Source organism: Nuphar pumila, chromosome 14 (genome assembly GCF_984573655.1).
Source record: "Nuphar pumila chromosome 14, dmNupPumi1.hap1.1, whole genome shotgun sequence".
Taxonomy (NCBI): domain Eukaryota; kingdom Viridiplantae; phylum Streptophyta; class Magnoliopsida; order Nymphaeales; family Nymphaeaceae; genus Nuphar; species Nuphar pumila.
Window position 1 is genome coordinate 87,083,190 of NC_143262.1, and position 18,515 is coordinate 87,101,704.

The window sequence follows — 18,515 nt, forward strand, 5'->3', positions numbered from 1 at the left end:
ACTAACCAAGACTTGGGTTCCAATATCTTTGGTAGGTTGGTTCACATACCGGAGGATCAGGTGATTGTGTGCTGCTGCACCTAATCATCCTCTATGTAGGATACAGCCTCGATGAAGGGTACTCAGGTGTAACAGCACACCCAAAGTGTGCAATCACATTGTAACTGATCTTCTAGCTCAGTTTGAGTGTATCAATTTTGTTTTTTAATATGAGAGAAAACCCTTCCATCTCTCACTGAATCGGGATAGGGTGCAATCACGTGGTACAAAATGTGTGCATTAAGTACCTGATTTCCATCCATCGGGCCTTGGGCCCCACAAATGACAGACCCTGTCTTAGAGTCAAGTGCTTAATGCACAAATATTTGTGAAATCATATATCACATGATCTTTTTCACCACTGCACCTTGACAGGCTTTTAGTTGGTGAAACTTTTGAAACTCTCCCTACCTATTGGGGAGTACACCCAGCTTCAATCTTGCCGCAAATAATGATGCTATGGATTTTAACCCGATGACGTCTTTTTCACATTTGTCGATGTCATGAGTTACATTTTTTTTAGACAAGTTGGAGTTAGGCAGACCCCTGCCAGTTATACAACTTTACCATTGGGTTTTGAACTTGCAATATCCTCAACTAGGGATGGCAGTGGACCGGGGGAAAGCGGGCCCCGCCCCGCCTCGCCCCGTTTGGACCGGGGATGGAGGGTATGAAACGGGGATGGAGGCGGGCACGAAGGTTAAAATCCATCCCCGTCCGGGGGTGGAGGCGGGGATGGACATGCACGTTCCCCCGCCCCGCCCCGCCCCGCCCCATCCCCACCCCGGCCCATCCCCGCCCCGGCCCCGGCCCATCCCCGTCCCGGCCCCGCCCCGCCCCATCCCCGTCCCGGCCCCGCCCCATCCCCGCCCCCAACCCTTATACTCTTAGTTGTTTTATTTACTAACCCTAACTTCCTAATCCTAACCCTGGAGCCGCTGAGCAGGGCCATCGTCTCTTCCCCTTCCCCAATCCCCATCCGCACTGTCATTGGAGCCGGGCTGTCGCCGACCACCATTGGCCGTCGCCGACCACCGTTGGCCGTCGCCGACCATCTCCTCCCTCTTTTCTTTTTCCTTTCCCCGTCTGTAGCCTTGCATCGTCGGAGCAGCGTAAGTTCTCTTTTAGCTTGAATAGTTTAGAGCATAGCGCCCGCTTGATCATGAGTAGGTCAGGTGATAAGAGTAACTACTTGCTTGGCCTGGGTGGGATAGGTGATCAAGCGTTAGCCTTTGTTACTTTGCAAATTGAAAGGGGTTAAAATATGGTAGAGAGCAAGCAAGGTAGCTTGTCGAGAAAAAGAAAAACAGGAATTTTCCAAAGCTGATATTTGAGAAATGTGGAATTTTGAATCTTCTATTAGTAGAAATGTTAAGAATCTTGGAAATTTTGCACACTTGGTTTCATGTAACCACTCCCTAGATTTGATGAAAATCTGGAACTTTTTGTTGGTATTTGGTAGTACATAAATAGTTGGAATGACAAAAACCGTGACAATGTGACTTTTTTACTTTTTTTTTATCATCCAAATGTACCCTAAGTTTAAAATCCTAGGTTTCGTGAAGGATGCTTCCTTTTCTTAATGCTTTTACTTCATGGCTTGGATACCATTCTTCTTGTTAGTCTATAAGTCACCATGTGAGGCGATTTTCTGATTTATGCAAGTGACCACAAAAATCTAACTCGATTAAATGAAGATGTATGAAAGCAATTGAATCCAAGCTAATTTTTCAAGAAATTCATTCTGTCAATGTTTCCTGATTAAATTACGATAAATTATATAAAGTAATCAGCTAGAAATATTTTCTGGGCAGCTTACAATTATGCTTACTAGTGCAACTATAATTTGGTTTGCGAAACACCTGGTTCAATGCTATTTCTAGAATGTCCGAGCCCTAAGATTCCCTTGTTCTTAAAACTTGGTTGTTTTATTTTTTGTTGCCACATGCAAAATCGTCCACCTTGACATGGTCATAACCCTTAGGCCAGTCCAGATGCATCTTTGATATCAAATGTGCTCAAGTTGACCTGTACCTTGAATGTACTATGATAATCATGCAAGCCTGACTGGAATGCTTTTGCATTTTTCAACTGCATTTCTTGGGGATTAATTTAAAGTTGTAAGGATTAATCCATGGTTGGTAATAGCTTGTCCTTAAAGGTCATGTTTTTTATTTTCTAGTCTGGTTGTCTGGATCTGTACATTGCTATAAATCGTGGTAAGTTTATAATGATATTTTCCTTTTATTTGGAGTACAGTGAAAATATTTGGATATACTAAATATTCAGCTTGGACTGTATGATAATTATGTGTCACTCTACTACTTGATAGCGTGCCTTTCTCTTTATTAAATATTTTTCATCGAAGTTTCAAGCTTATTGCACCTGCTAACATCCAAGCCATTTTCAATTTTGGTTGGTTTCGGTTGGTTCAAGTTGTTTCTGTATAAAATTTAATTATGGAGAAATCAATTAAAGTTCATATCTGATAAGCAGTCTGAATATTTGTTGATAGTCTCTTTTTTGTGAATGTTTTGTAGATCTATAAGTTGGTGGCCAGTAATTTGATATGGAAGAGGAAGAACCATTAACCAATAAATTAAGTTCTCAACCTTCCAGTTCACATAGTATGTCTCAAGCTCTGGTTACACCAGTTGATAGCAACCATGTTTCAATGGAAGATAATGAAGATCAATCAACTGATTCAGGTAGATTTGCACTTGAACAGACAAGTAGGCATAAATCAGTTGTATGGAAACATTTCACTAGGAAAAAGATTGGTGGAAAGGATAAGTCAGAGTGCAATCATTGTCATAAATGTTTTGCTGGTGGTGCCAAGGCTGGAACTACTCATTTGCATGATCATATTAAGATTTGTCCTAGGCTTAAGCATAATAATATGAAGCAATATATTTTGGCTACAAACAATGCTACAGTGAATGCCGAAAAAACAATAGAGAATTGGCAATTTGTTCAAGATGCTGGAAGAAGGGATCTTGCTATGATGATTATTCTACATGAATATCCTCTTAGTATGGTTGATCATTATGGGTTTAGAAAATATTCTAATACTCTTCAACCCTTGTTCAAAATGATTACTCGAAACACTGTAAAGAAAGATATTCACAAAATTTATAATGTGGAACGAGACAAGACAATAAAATTGTTGGAAAAAACTAAGAGTAGAATTGCCATCACTACAGACATGTGGACATCTTCCAATCAAAAGAAGGGATACATGGCTATCACTGCACACTTCATTGATAATTCTTGGAGATTGCAAAGTCGAATCATAAGGTACTTGTCAAATGTCAATCATTTTTTTTTAATTCTTACTAACATGTTTTTGCAATATCAATATTTAATCGCCTTATTAAATTATGTTCAGGTTTTTATATGTACCTTATCGACATACCAAAGAAGTTCTTGCTGAGTGTTTGATGGATTGTTTGTTTGAGTGGAACCTTGATAGAAAGTTGATAAGTTTGACGATGGATAATTGCACCACTAATGATGCAGTTGTAGATATTTTATTGGATAAACTTCCATTTGGTTCATTAATATTACATGGACGGTTGTTTCATATGCGTTGTTGTGCCCATATTCTCAACTTGATTGTCCAAGATGGTTTGAATGTGATTGGAGAAAGAATTGAAAGAATTCGTGATAGTGTTGCTTATTGGACATCATCTCCCATGAGAATACAAAGATTTGAAGAGTCTGCTCATCAAATGCATATTTCAATTACCAAAAAACTTGCTCTTGATGTTAAAACTCGATGGAACTCAACTTTTATCATGCTTCAAACTGCTTTGCTTTATAAAGATGTTTTTACTCGTTTGACATATCGAGATCTCCACTACAAGCGTTGTCCGACGGAAGAGGATTGGGAGGTGGCACAAGACAATTGTGAGAAATTAGAGTTATTTCATCGTGCAACAGAATTATTTTCAGGTACAAAGTATCCTACAGCAAATGCCTACTTTCCAACTATTTGTGGGATTAGAGTTGAGATGACTAAGTGGCTAAATGATCCAAAAGATGTTGTGAAAAACATGGCGCTTAGAATGCTAGAAAAATTTAATAAGTATTGGAGTGTGATCCATGGTATTATGGGAGTGGCCACTGTTTTAGATCCAAGATACAAGTTGAGCATGTTGGAATATTATTACAAGAAGATTTATGGAGACAATGAGGCTTTAAATGAAATTATGAGGATTAAGAATCTTTGTGTGGAGTTGATTAGTGAATATGAAAAACAAGAAAACAACTCCAATGAACCTGAACTTTTTCCTCCTCCTCCTCAATCAAGTATTGGATCCAAATGTTCACTAATTGATGATCTTTCTGACTTTGATAAGTTTATACAATCTAAAGATATTGAAAAAGCATGTGGGAGATCAGAATTTGAACATTACTTAGAAGATGGGATGATGCCAAGAACTCCAGATTTTGATATACTATCATTTTGGAAGTCAAGTGGTCCCAAGTATCCTCTTCTACAAATGATTGCAAAGGATATATTTGCCATTCCTGTCTCCTCAGTTGCTTCAGAGTCTGCTTTTAGTACAGGCGGAAGGGTGATCAGTCCACATCGTAGTAAACTCCTTCCAACTACAGTAGAGGCTTTGATGTGCTCTCAAAATTGGTTGTGGGCTGAAGCACGAGGTAATGAAATTTCATTTTTTTATAATTAGTGAATGCTTATGTTATAATGTATAACTAATGCATTATTTTTAATTTATAGGTTCATCATCATCGAAGGATCCACAATGTTACACATTCTTAGAAGATATGGATGTGGTAAATTTTATTCTTTTACTCACTTCTTTTATCTGCTACTATTACTTGTTAACAAAATCTATTTTGTTTGGTTCATAGGAAAGTGAAGTAGAAGATACAAATGCTATCAATGCTGATGATATTTAGAGTTTAATGAGCTAATGGTAATTCTTTGATGTTCAACAAAATCACTTAATGTTGTATTGCAGCTAATGATATAGTGCATTTGACTATTCCACAGGTCTTGGTTGTAAGAAATGACTTGAAGATGGGGAAAGGGAAGATTGCTGCTCAATGAGTTACAAACTTACACGAGTTGCCTTTATTCATGAAAGTTCCTGTAGATGACACAATTTTACTTCTGCCAGGGTGAGTGCTCAGACCTATGCGGTATCTCAGTGAAACATCTTAATAGGTCTAGCTGTGGATTTGCTGATGCTTAAGCTGTTCATGCATGTAATTTGTAAGGAGATGCCCTTAGTTTGATATATAGTCTCGTTAGTAGGCCAAGCTGGACGTTCAATGGTTATCTGCTGTATGCTTGATTAAAGAGAATTTTGGCTACTATAGCCCATGATAGTTGATAAAGTTCACAAAATCCAAGTAGGTCACTTGTTAGAACTTATCTTCAAGGATTATTCTGTCCAATCTAAAATAGCTTTGATATGTAAGTGTTTGGTTCACATATGCTGACTACTTATAACAGTTGCTAAAGAAAGACTGCTGATTATTTATGTACCATTGAGATAAGGGCATGTTGCTACATTAACCAAGTTAATGTAAATCCAATGCTATCTAGATATTGTGGCCAAGTTCCATTTCTTGGATCCTGAACCAAAATGTTATTTGGAGACGCCTAGAAGTCCGACACTTTTGTGTTCAGTCATGTTTGATACTGACACCGACACCAACACTTCTTGACATGGGTTGGCATGATTATTTTCTAACTTTAAAGTGCCCAATACTATTGGTATGCTAGATATGGCATGTCATATGGTGAATAGTGATGACCTCTAGCAGAAAATAGCCTTTTGAGCTTTATTTTTCACAAGATCTTAGAAGTTTTTCATCAAAATTTCAATGTTTTTACAAATTATATGTGTAGGTTTTAGCAGGTCTGACAAAGTCTCAGGCACGTCACTATGCTGTTTGTAGCTCTTCAATCCCAAAGTTTTTCCGCCTTTTTTGTCACAATAGCTTCAAAAATAATTTGAATCTACTTAGTGCAGTGTTACCTGTGACTGTGAGCATCTGCAAATTACAGAAGAAAAATGGATATGTTGATCAAAAGTTGGGTTTTCTCTGTTGCTATATGGAATAATTGAGCTAAAATAAGGTAGCTATGAACTAATAGTGGTATTACAGGTTATATTGGTTTTTAACATATGATCCATTATGTTTACAAACACCTTCCCTTGCTTGAATGAATATTTGTGAGACTTATGCTTTGGTCTGGGGGTGGGGGGAAAGGGTGCATTTATTGCCTTGTTTTTCATGACTGCGTGGAGTTTTGGCACATTGCAAAAATTAAAAGCTAAAAAATAGTAAATGAAGGTTGAAACTTTCTTAGATTTGTTGTGAACAAAATGGCCTGATTTCACTGAGATACCCAAAAAAACTCTAACAACATGTTTTTTTCTAGTCAAGTTGGGTTTGTCACCCTTGGCGGTATTGTTGAGTTTCTGCTATTGTAGAGCTAAGGCCTGATTTCTCTGTTGGTGTTGGTTTGATACCATGAATTTCGTGGAAAGAGCTGTAGCAAGTTTATAGGTTATGCGTTATCTTGACTGTTTTCCATGTGGATGAATTCATTTATCATCAACTGGAATATTAACGTGAATGATTTGTAAGTAGGGATGCAATTTGACGGGGACGGGGACGGGGACGGGGACGGGGACGGGGCGGGGACGGGGACGGGGCGGGGACGGGGCGGGGACGGGGACGGGGCGGGGACGGGGCGGGGACGGGGACGGGGACGGGGCGGGGGTAGAGGACATGAAACGGGGATGAAGGCGGGGGTGGAGGATAAAATCCATCCCCGCCGCGGAGGCGGGGCGGGGGTGGAGGATAAAATTTTGAGGCGGGGCGGGGGTGGAAACCTTGTCCCCCGCCCCGCCCCGCCCCACTGCCATCCCTATCCTCAACACAAAATAACGTGCACTGACCTACCAGACAAGCATAGCCCCCGTTAGTCATGAGTCGCACTTACCATATGGGCAGAGCCTTTGTGGTAAGTAGATTTTTATTATGCGTGGAAATACTAGGGAAATTTTGTCATTGTATAAGTATAAGATGGTTTTCAGCAATGTTCAGTATTGGTGCATATCGGCCGATACTTATCGGCAGAAAATTGATATGCTTCACTCTTGAATTGGCCATTTTTTAATAAATATAAAAAAATACTTAATATTATTTTTTTACCATTATTTTAATTGGTTTAATGTGTCACATTCTGATTGACAAGTAATATTTTTTAATTATTTTTTGGCCGATTCATAATGATTCACTTGAGTATTGATATCGGCCGATTCATGAGAATCGTTAGCCAAACTATAAAGGGCCGATACCGATACTGACAACATTGGTTTTTTGACGTTCTGCTAAATAGAAATTAGTAGGTAATAAGCTGCAATAGTGAGCATTTGTTGTGCAGCCTTAAGTAGGAATTGTTGGAATTATGAAAAAATGAAATCGAAATGTTAAAAGCAAGAACACATACCGGTAGATGCCATAGATGAAAGGAGTGTTGGCGCAGTTGCACGATGTTCTCCTCAGCCTATCGACGTCCATGATGAGTTCTGGCCATCAAGTCGATGGTGAGTAGGACCCTGAACCCAAATGAGAGAAAGAGGACACCTTAGTTGCTCTTATCATGCAACCAGACCACTTTTTATAGACTTCTAAGAGAAGCCTATAGTGGAAGGTTACCATAATCAGTGGTTACTCTGCATGGCAATAAGTGCCTTGTAACTCCCATGAGTCATGTTATCCCAAGATGTATTCACATCAAATCAGGTCACATCAGGTTGGATACGATCCATATTTCAACATTCTCTCACTTGACCCATTGACATAAAAAAATACTTCATCAAGGTTTTTACTGTTATCTTGATTCAATTTTCATGAGGGTTTATATGCTATTCGATATCACAAGAATGAACCATATGAGTCATGAAGATGAACACTTATGAAATGTCATATTTTTATGCACTACAATATAATTCATTTTTAATGCTTTATAATGTTTAGATAACCTTTATAAATAAGTTTGTAACACTCCAGATTTTCAAAACAAAGTTAAAGTTAAAAATTTCATGAATTTTTTTTCTTTGCAGCAAAACTTAGAAAAGATTTTAGCAGCGAAAATGGACAATAATGAGTCATCGATTTTAGAAAACTCCAAGCAAGTCAAAGGTATGTGGCGAAGCACTCATTTTTCACCAAGGTGTTCTGTTTATCAAAACAACTGGTTTATTACAAACATCACTGCTTGAAAAAATAGTATTTAGTTTTATAAAGAAAGTAATACAACATTGTCTAGAGAAACCCTGAAACTCGATGCCGCCTTGCTCCGTATATTGCATCGTATGTTCAACATTTAAAATCTCCATTAAACGGGATCAGAACCACTACTGATCTGGTAAGCAAACATTCATCCATGCATTCAAATAAGTATCAACTCATACATAGATCACTCAGGGTCACAATTTGCAACAACGCTCAAGTATCCACGACTTAGCATATATCGCTAGAACTTCCTCAGGGTTACGAGTTAAACATTTTTATAAAGTTTTCATGACTTGGCGTGAGCCTCTTCAAGGCCTCAATTGAACTCTTTCGGGCCTCAATTGGAACATCGAGCTCAAGTCTCCAAGACATGGCACATTTGTATCCCACAAAACCAAGTGCGAGCTCTTCGAGCTTAGCTTAGTCATGCAGATACAACATGTGTCTTTGTCCTATCAATCTAGTAGTATATCGATCATGACACATTTCTCAAGGTTATGCAGGACTTGCCAGAACAACGTTCATTCATTCATGGCTGAACCTAGAACTAATGCATTGTTTCGATATTAACTCATTCACCCCCTCATATACAAGAGAAGCTAGAACTTGGGCATCAACACCACTTTCTGGGGGTTTATTATTCTATGTATTTTAGATACCCTAGAGACCCGTTGACCCTGTCCATGATATGACGGTAGAACTCATACCGAGATAACCCTAACAGGCCGGTACATGCATCCTCTACTGCAGTAGTTTGATTCAATCCTTAGATATTTAAGGATAACCACAACCTTCATACCTCCTCAGTGATGGGAGGCCCCTTGAACTCTTTGATTCATAATCAAATATGTGTCACTCATAGTTGTACCATCATTGTCTTTCACGATGAACAATAGTCTTGAAGGGATCCACCGGTCTAACCGTCACTTGTCAGATATTTGAATGTCATTCGGGAAAGTCAGTGCATCCCATATTGAGGAAATATATACCCAACCTCATTCAGTATTTTCTAGCATGGTCCAACCATGGGGTCTTGCAACTTAAGTTTTATTCATATGCAAGCTTGACTCTGCTTTCAGCATCGACGACCATCACGAGCACCTCACCTCTTTTGGGTGGACATAAAACTCTGGCTCTTTGGCCCTTACATATTTTTTATAAGCATGCATATGACATGATCTCAATAAATCGATCACTCAACATATATCACCGTAATGAGCACCTGGCTTAGTCAAGGCGCAACAACTACTCTGGCTCTTTAACCCTTACGAATAAAGTGCCCTTACAGGCAAATATGGAAATGAGCCACTCTGGCAACATTCCGACAATAGGGCATCCTCATACCATTCAATAGATTCAGACAATTCTTCTATCAACCATTTTGACAACACTTCTTGTGCTTTGACGACAGAAGTGTGACGACCCTTTCTACTTTGTAGAAAGTATTTGATAGAATTTTGACAGCACCTCCTCTGTATAATGGAGTAACATGCTATGTTCATTTTGTGCTTGGTTGAGCTTCTAAAAAAAAATTGGCAGCACCTCCTCTCTTTGACGGAGAAAGCATGCATTTCTTTTAAGCTCAGTTGCATCTTTTCAAAAATTTTGGCAGCATTTCTCTGTTTTGATTGAGAAATTGCTATGCTTAACTTGGGGATGGATGTGCACCATTGTGCGTACTTCGTATCCATCAAGCTTTGTTGGAACCTTGGGCTTTAGCTAGGCTATGCACAAGTGACTTAGGTTTTTATAAAAAAATAGTTTTGCACAAAAGCAAAGTCTTTCCAATAGAGATTTCATTTGTTAAGCAGAATCTTGATCGATGAGCGGCTATAGAATCACATTGACGATTTGAAGTTGATTTCCATTGGAATGTTCATTTATATGCAACTATATGTAATATAAGTAGAAGCTTGTGCTTTATAGTGCGATGGCATAAATGAATACATATTTAATCTTCGGCTGAAGAAAATGAACTAAATAACTTGCAAAAAGCGAATACATATATATTTGCAGAAAGCAGAAGCCTTGGCATGGTTCGACGCAATGATAATTTTAAATGCATAATTTAAATTGCAAAAAAACAGAAGCCTTGGCATTGTTCGACGCGACAGTAATCTTAAAAGCATAAGCAAATATATATATATATATATATATATATATATATATATATATATATATATATATATATATATATATATATATATATGTAATATGTAGAAAGCAGGAGCCTTGACATTATTCAATATGATGGTAATCTCAAATACATATATATTGCAATACGCATGAGCTTTGATCATAAAATATCTAACGATAGTTGCAAGGAGACGCATGTGAACACTGAAGTGTCCTATAGGGCATAAACCAAGGACTAGAGTCAGATACTACTTCAGAATGTATACGATATATATCATAACACAAATCATCAAATACTTGAGAGAGAGTGGTCGATAAATCAAACTTACCCTTCGATCGATGAAGAATGACTCTGGTGTGCTCTGTCTTCTTCGAACTAGGTTTAAACCTTCATTTGAGAGGTCAAACTAGGTAAATGAGTTTGACCTAGTTGAGAAAGAGGAAGAACAAGTCAAGCTGCTAAACTCAAGTGATTTGGACAAAGCTGGGTCCGATCCAAGTCAACTGGGTGAGGCAGGTTCTGACTTAGCCCAAGTAAGCTAGGTCTAGGTCAAATGAATCAAGCTTGAGTTTAGGACCAAAATGGACATTGAATTTTGACTAGACCCAATTGGGCTCAAGCCAAGTTAGGTGGGTTTGGACCAGGTCAGGTAGGTTCAGACCAGGTCAGGCAAACTCAAACCAAGTCAGACAGGCTCAGACCAAGTGGGCTAGGTAGAGGAGGTTTTAGAGAGAGAAGGGGTAGGTAGATTTTTATAAGAAGAGAGAGAGAGGGGATGCCTATTTATAGGCAAAGGAAACCCCTTCTTGAAGTTTCCTCCTTCGTATTTTGCCCTTAACTTTCTGGATAAAGACTAGAGGTTTCTTTGGTGTGAGGCTCACATGAAAAATTCATGGGATATTTTCTGAGTCTCACAAGGTATTTTCTAAGAAATATTTTTGTGGGTCCCACCAACATTTTTGTGGGTCCCACAAAAATTTTGGGTTTTTGATAATTTTTTTTTAAAATTCTGAGTACGCCATTTTCTTCATATCGACGTAACTAAGAAAGTTAGCACATAAAAATCTCTTAATTTTACTTAAGGAGAAAGTTATGACTCCTTCACTATTTGAGCATATATTTATGAAGATACCAATATCCTAAGTATAATTGGTTCATTGAAATCGATTTTATTCGTATTTTGAGTTCATATGCTATTTTCACATAAAAATGCTTCATAAATTTATTCAAAACTTTTTGCTAAAAAAATGCGGGTCTTACAAGGTTAGTTTTTAACCCATTCTATTGGTCCTTTAATATTTTTATTATGTTATTCTCTTTACCCAAATGAAAGATTCTTTATGTATAATCAATAATATACAAAGCCATAGCGAATCAATTTAGTTTCACAAATGTAATAAATATAACCATAATATATTGTCATACATCAGAAGGAATCAAACAAACTCATCCCCTTTACATGTTATGAATAATATCCCGATGCTAGCCCTTTAGTAAGGGGATCCTCAATTATTTCCTTCATATCGATTGTATCAATACACACTAGATGATTCTCGATCCTTTTTTTAATAATAAAATACTTTAACTTCATGTATTGACACAAGGTTGAACTCTTATTGTTATTAAAAAAGGATGCGACAACTTCATTATCACATAAGATCTTTAGTGGTCTCCCAATAGAGTCTATTATATTAAGATTCATAATGAAGCTTCTAATCTATATGGCTTGAGATAAAATCTTGTATAGATCAATAATTTCTGCCCAATGGCTTTCAGAAATTCTTTCAATGTTCTGCAGTGTGAGATGACACCTCGAATATTCTTAGTCACTCGTGATCACAAAACCCATAGGCTAAGATTATTTGAACAATCTCACTTCATATAGATATCATTCTAAGCGCTCTCACTTTTCATAGATAGCCTTCAGAGCGATTTTTCTATTCTCTATATGAGTGAGAGATTACGCCCTATATGAGATTCATATTGAAAAGGTAAATGTGAGATCCTTTATTATTCATCTTTTTTGAGATAAGCATAATTGGGTCATTATCGTTTCACTTTGGTGGAAACGATAATACTCATAGTTATTTCATCTCTTCAATTCCCAAAGAATTAACTTTAATTGGTAAAACTAGTAGATCATGTAACCGGAGGCAATTCAACACCGTATATTTGGGTACTAACATGCTTAATGCACTGGTATACACATCTATTATTGCACCTTGTGTGAATTTGGAACATAATGACCTAACTTTGGGTAGAATCATTATTTTATAAAGTCACACACAATCATAATATTGAACCTTAACACGGTCCAAAAAATCCTCAAACAATACAATTCAAATCACTTTGATGATTGCATGAGTCAGTTAATCGAAATCTTTTATGACAAACATATTAGTATTAAGGAGCATGCCCATGCACACTTGATAATACATGTATATTAATGAAGAAATATGTATTATATCATAAAAAATACAAATTCATGCTTCAACTCATATGCATTTTGAAGAAAACACATCAGATATATAATGAATGTAGTCATAATTCATGCTTAAATATCATGCATAACTTTAAATAACATCAAATGCATGTAAAAACTCATGATTTTATGATAATAAACACCTATAAAGAATGAAAAATATAACAAAAACATGTTTTTTTTTAGACAGTTTATATTGTCTTCTCACCTTCCTCCACCAGCTGCAGTCACCATTGGCGTCCAACTACTGCAATCGATGGTGACCAATCATTGTCGGTCACTGCCATTCGCTAACGATTGCAGTGCCTGAAGGACTGCCGAAACAAGGAACTTGTTTCCCTATTTCTACAGTAAACAAATGTAGTTGGTTGCCCATCGCCACCGGCCGACAACCCCTCCAACGACAGGCACGTCTAAGATTGACGGTAAGTCGACCTAATATGATCGGCCACTGTCGGCTTCAGGCGTGCTCCATCGCTTGCAAAACAGATTTTTTTTTGCCCCTCTTCTCTGAGTTCGGGTTGCCACAACGGGGTGCTTTCGGCAGCCGATTTTGAATGTCGCCAGCATCGACGTCTCAACACCAACAATGACTGTCTATCACCGACAGGCTGCCTATACCTAACAATTGTCGTCGAAAGCTGGCCTTCACCGTCAGCGGTGAAGGTGGTTGCCGACGGCCGGACACCTATGAAGACAACCACTCTGTTGGTTGTAATAGCTAGTAGAGAAGCTTGGAGGCTCTCATGGAGGGGCTAAATGCGGGGCGGGGGGGGGGGGAGGTTATGAGGTGAAAAAGACCGGTAGAAAACCTTAATTCTAGTTAGCATCGCAAGAATGCCAACGCACCCACACGCACAACGAAAGCGTGGTGGGCCCATAACCCATTGTTGGCATTCTAAAAAATGAAATCAAAATGTTAAAAGCAAGAATACATACAGGTAGATGCCATGGATGAAAGAATTGTTGGTATAGTTGCACGATGTTCTCCTTAGCTGATGGATGCCCATGATGAGCCCAGTTCATCAAATCGATGGTGAGCAGGACCCAAAACCCAAATGAGAGAAAGATGACACCTTTGTTGCTCTCATCAAGCAACCATGCTTTTTTTTATAGATTTATAAGAGAAGCCTGTAACGAGAGGTTACCACAATCAATGATTACCCTGAATGGGCATGTTATCCCAAAATGTATCCATGTCAAACCGGGTCACATTAAGTTGGATACGATCCATATTCCAATAGAAATGACTTGTGAATAAAGATGCATTTACAGCCTTCCAGCCATAGCTAGCTAAAATTAAAACTTCTCTATACAAATGATTTGAGATGTAATTTGGATTGATCTTTTACTCCAAAAAAGGCCAAATGGTTGCATAGGGTTATCATACTTCATTTTCAACCAGCTATATTTTTCATATGCAGATTGTACTTGGACATGGTTGAGACCAACCGGTTAGGGTTACATGGTGGAAATGTTTCACCAGAACATTTATGAACTAACTCTTCTCCTCTATCAATTTTTTTTTACAGTTTATGAGCTTGGTGTGTGTTCATCATGATCAATTTTCTGGAAATCGCCCTTTGGGTCATATTTTTTTAATCAAAAAACATGTTTTTTGAATAAAAATGGCAAAAATGTCTTATTTTGGTGATCCAAAAGGTGATTCCTACTAACGAGGATGAGTATGTAGATCACATCTATAAGGTTAGATTTGAAAGAAATATATATCCACACAATTTTAAAAATTGTGTTAAAAACCTACCCAACAAACGGTCATTGGACAAACCTGTTTGCAACCCGTGATGCCTAAAATGAATAGCATTGGCAAGGCTTGTAGGTACCATCTACTTAAAAATCTACCATTTTGGTAGGATTTTAGGTGCCGTTCATTTCGGCTTTTTGTTTTTTTTTGTTTGGATGAATGTCAGCTCAATGAATGGAAAAATATTACGATAGGTGGGAACTTTTGGGAGGCAATGCAGCAAACCGGCTCTCCATGACAGTTCTTAAAATTTAAGACTTTTGTAGTGCACTGTCTTCTTTCCTGTTTTCTGCAGCCTTTCTGTAGATCTGATCTTCTGTACTGTATTGGCCTCCAAATGATATCTCATCATTTGGTTTGTCATCCACTGTTTTTATGATTAATGTGATTATTATTCTTTTAAAAAAAAAATTTAAGTCTTGATTTTTTTCTGTTTCTTGTAATGATAATTTAAGTCTAGGTTCCAATTGAGTCAATTTGTTATTAGATCTCTTATAAGCAAATCTTGAGAGGCATCCCCATATAAACAATCACTATTTATAACATATGATATTGCTAAAGCATGATTAAGCCTGAGTCCAGTTGCCCAGTGATTGGGAAGATGGTAGAATCCCGTGTTGCTTAGAAGCAATTCTCCTTGAGATTACACCACTGCGGGTAGACCCAGATCCACTCATACAACTAATCATCAATGTGGTTCGGATTCGGATATTCATCAGGTCAAACACAGAAGAAACCAAACTCAAGCAAATAAATGGTTTGGGGTTCGAATCATGCTAAAAACATTTATATTTTTCTATACAAATATACCTAACCTTTGTACATAAAGGTTTAGCGGTTCTTTTACCGGGTTTGCTATCTGATCTTATACTTTAATTTGGAAACCCATTCCCAGACCCGAACTCGGCCGGGTTTGAAAAGACCCAAACCTTATAAAATTTATAGGACAATGATGTAGATGGCCCTCACTTTTATTGAAAATACCATTGCTATCTGCAAGTTAGAAAAATATAATGACCATGGCCAGTTTACAATTTACTTGACACTTTTGCTCATTGTTGCTTAAAAATTCAAGCATCTAATTTTTTAGGAGACAACTTTCATGTTGCTTGATTTTTTTAAGCGACGACAATGTCATTAAAGAACCTGGTATTGCAAGAACGAAAGACATTACTAAATATAATTGCCTATACAAGATTCATATTGAAAAGATAAATATGAGACCCTTTATTATTCAGCTTTTTTTAAGTTAAGCATAATACAATCATTATTGTTCTATTTTGATGAAAACAATAGCACTCAAAATTTGTTAAACAGTAAAAAGGTAAAACTGTCAAAAATATCAAGTGGTCATCTTTGGCATATTTTGATTAATGAATTGGCCATGTTTGACATATTTCTCTAGTATGGGCAAAAACAAAGAATGGTGCCAATCTACCTGTCCGGTAAAATTTTTATTGGCTATAAACTTGACCAAACAGAAACGGGTTGGGTCTGGCATCCGAGACAAACCCTAGTGGTTGACAGCCCTATCAGCTCGTCCAGAGTTTGCTCCCTAAAGGGGAAGGGGTGGAGACCAACATAAAACAAGAATAATTGTATTTTAGGCCGTCGTTTCTATCTACTGCAACCATACGATCAACCGTTCGATTTAACTTTTTTTGGTTATTTTTTCTTTTAATAATTGACACCGCATATTTTATTGGTAGCAAATATGGGCCATTAATAAAGACCGTCTCTACGTAATTTACAAAGAGCTGAACAATTATGAGTGAGCGTCAAAACAAAGAGAAAAAGAAAGCGTAGCTGTCCATGTCAGAATTTTAAGTTTTATATTCTTTCTACAGTACCCCCAACTAGCTTGATCTAGAAGTTGACATGTGAATTGGGTAATCTGATTGCTTTGCTCTCCCATAACTTCATCACTTGCACCTTGTTCACCAAAATGCCTTTTTCATATGGGCACCGATACTAATGAATTTCAGAACGTACTGCTTGGATCATAATAAAATACATGAAAACTTGTTGTTGTAAAGAAAAGTGCTAAATTCTCTCTCTCTCTCTCTCTCTCTCTCTATATATATATATATATATATATATATATATATATATATATATATATATATAACACGACCTCTATTGTCGAACGAGGTTGGACACGGGTGTGAGCCGTGCATCATTTTTTTTCAAAAGAAAGTTGTTTTGGACCGCTGCTAAAAAGTATTTTCACCCAAAAAAATTTGGGTAGCTGGATCATGCACATGATCAATGGTGCAAATTCGTCTTATTTTGCGTCGAACATTTTTGGTGTTACAGAATACACCCCACTATATATATATATATATATATATATATAGTGATTGGTAGCTGCTAAATCCACAGGTACTCAATTCGTGGTCATCATGCGCGTTGATGGACGGCCAGTGCAAAACAAAACAAAAAATCATGTTTTTGATGAGTTTTTTTTTTGCCAAAGGGGTATTAGTGGCGATAAAATTGTCGCCGCTAATACTCCGAGCATTAGCAGCGACAAAAATCACTGCCAATGACCTTTACGAGCATTAGCAACGATAATTTTGTTGCTGCTAATGCCCTTTTGACAAAAAAACTCATCATTTTTATGCTATTTTTTTTGTTTGTGACCATCCATCAACATGATGGATGACTAGTGCGATTGACCACACATTTAGTACCTAAGCATTTCAAAGCTACCAATTTTCCTATATATATAACTATATATATATATATAAGGATAGAGAGAAGGTGGTAGCTCCTAACAACTTTTCTAGCTAACCATTATGCAACTAGATTTTTGAAAGGTTTTCTCATGTTTGTTTAAATATGACCTCACAAATATGTTCGACACGATCAATTTACTAGGAAATCAAACATGTAGAATGCATCTATATGATCATGTTTAAGAAAAACATGCATGAAAATCCCCCCTTCAAAAGCTTGATTAACAAGGGGGTTAGGTAGAAAAGTTGTTAACATAGAGCAAGAAAAGAGAGGGAATTAGGTGCCCAATATAGATCATTTTTTTTCATCTCATTAGTAGAGATTCAAACGAGTCGGGCTCGAGTCAAGCTTGGCATGTACAAGCTCTGCTTGCCCAAGATCTTGAATGTTCAAGCTCAGCTCGTGATGAGTAAACGAGCTATGGCAATGACGAAATGCTATCGGTAGTGCTGATAACTAACTTTTTATTCTTGAGAATTTGTTTTGAAAAATAGTTTATAATTATTAAGACTTTATTTTTATTGACAATGTTGTAGGCCTTAGAGTCCAATGGTTATAAACAATTCATTTAATTGATGAATGATTTAATTTCATGAATTGTATATGTCATTTTTATTTTAAAGTTTGGATCCTTGATTGGACCGATCCATTATTTGAACATAAACCCAAGTTTGTTACAAGGAATGATTTCAGTCATATGTTGAGTTAGAATACTTGTAAGCCGCTGAAAATTCTAACCAGAACAAAAAATAAATGTTTTTATTGTATTTTTAAGAATTTTAAAATTATATATGAGTGTAACACGTAAGAATTTTTTATAACTTTTTAAAAAATAAAGATGAAATTCATGTTTTAAGTTTTGTTTGAATTTTAATTTAGATTTAGATGATTTTAATTATTGTATCTGAATCTATACGTGGATCTCAAATATGGTAAATAGGATTCACGGGTGGGATGCCTATTTAGATGTGGATCCAGTGAAATATCCCTACCTACTTTCCTTATCTAAGATTCGAGAAACTCTATTCCCAAGACTCAAAAGGGTTAACTATTTATTAAAAGGT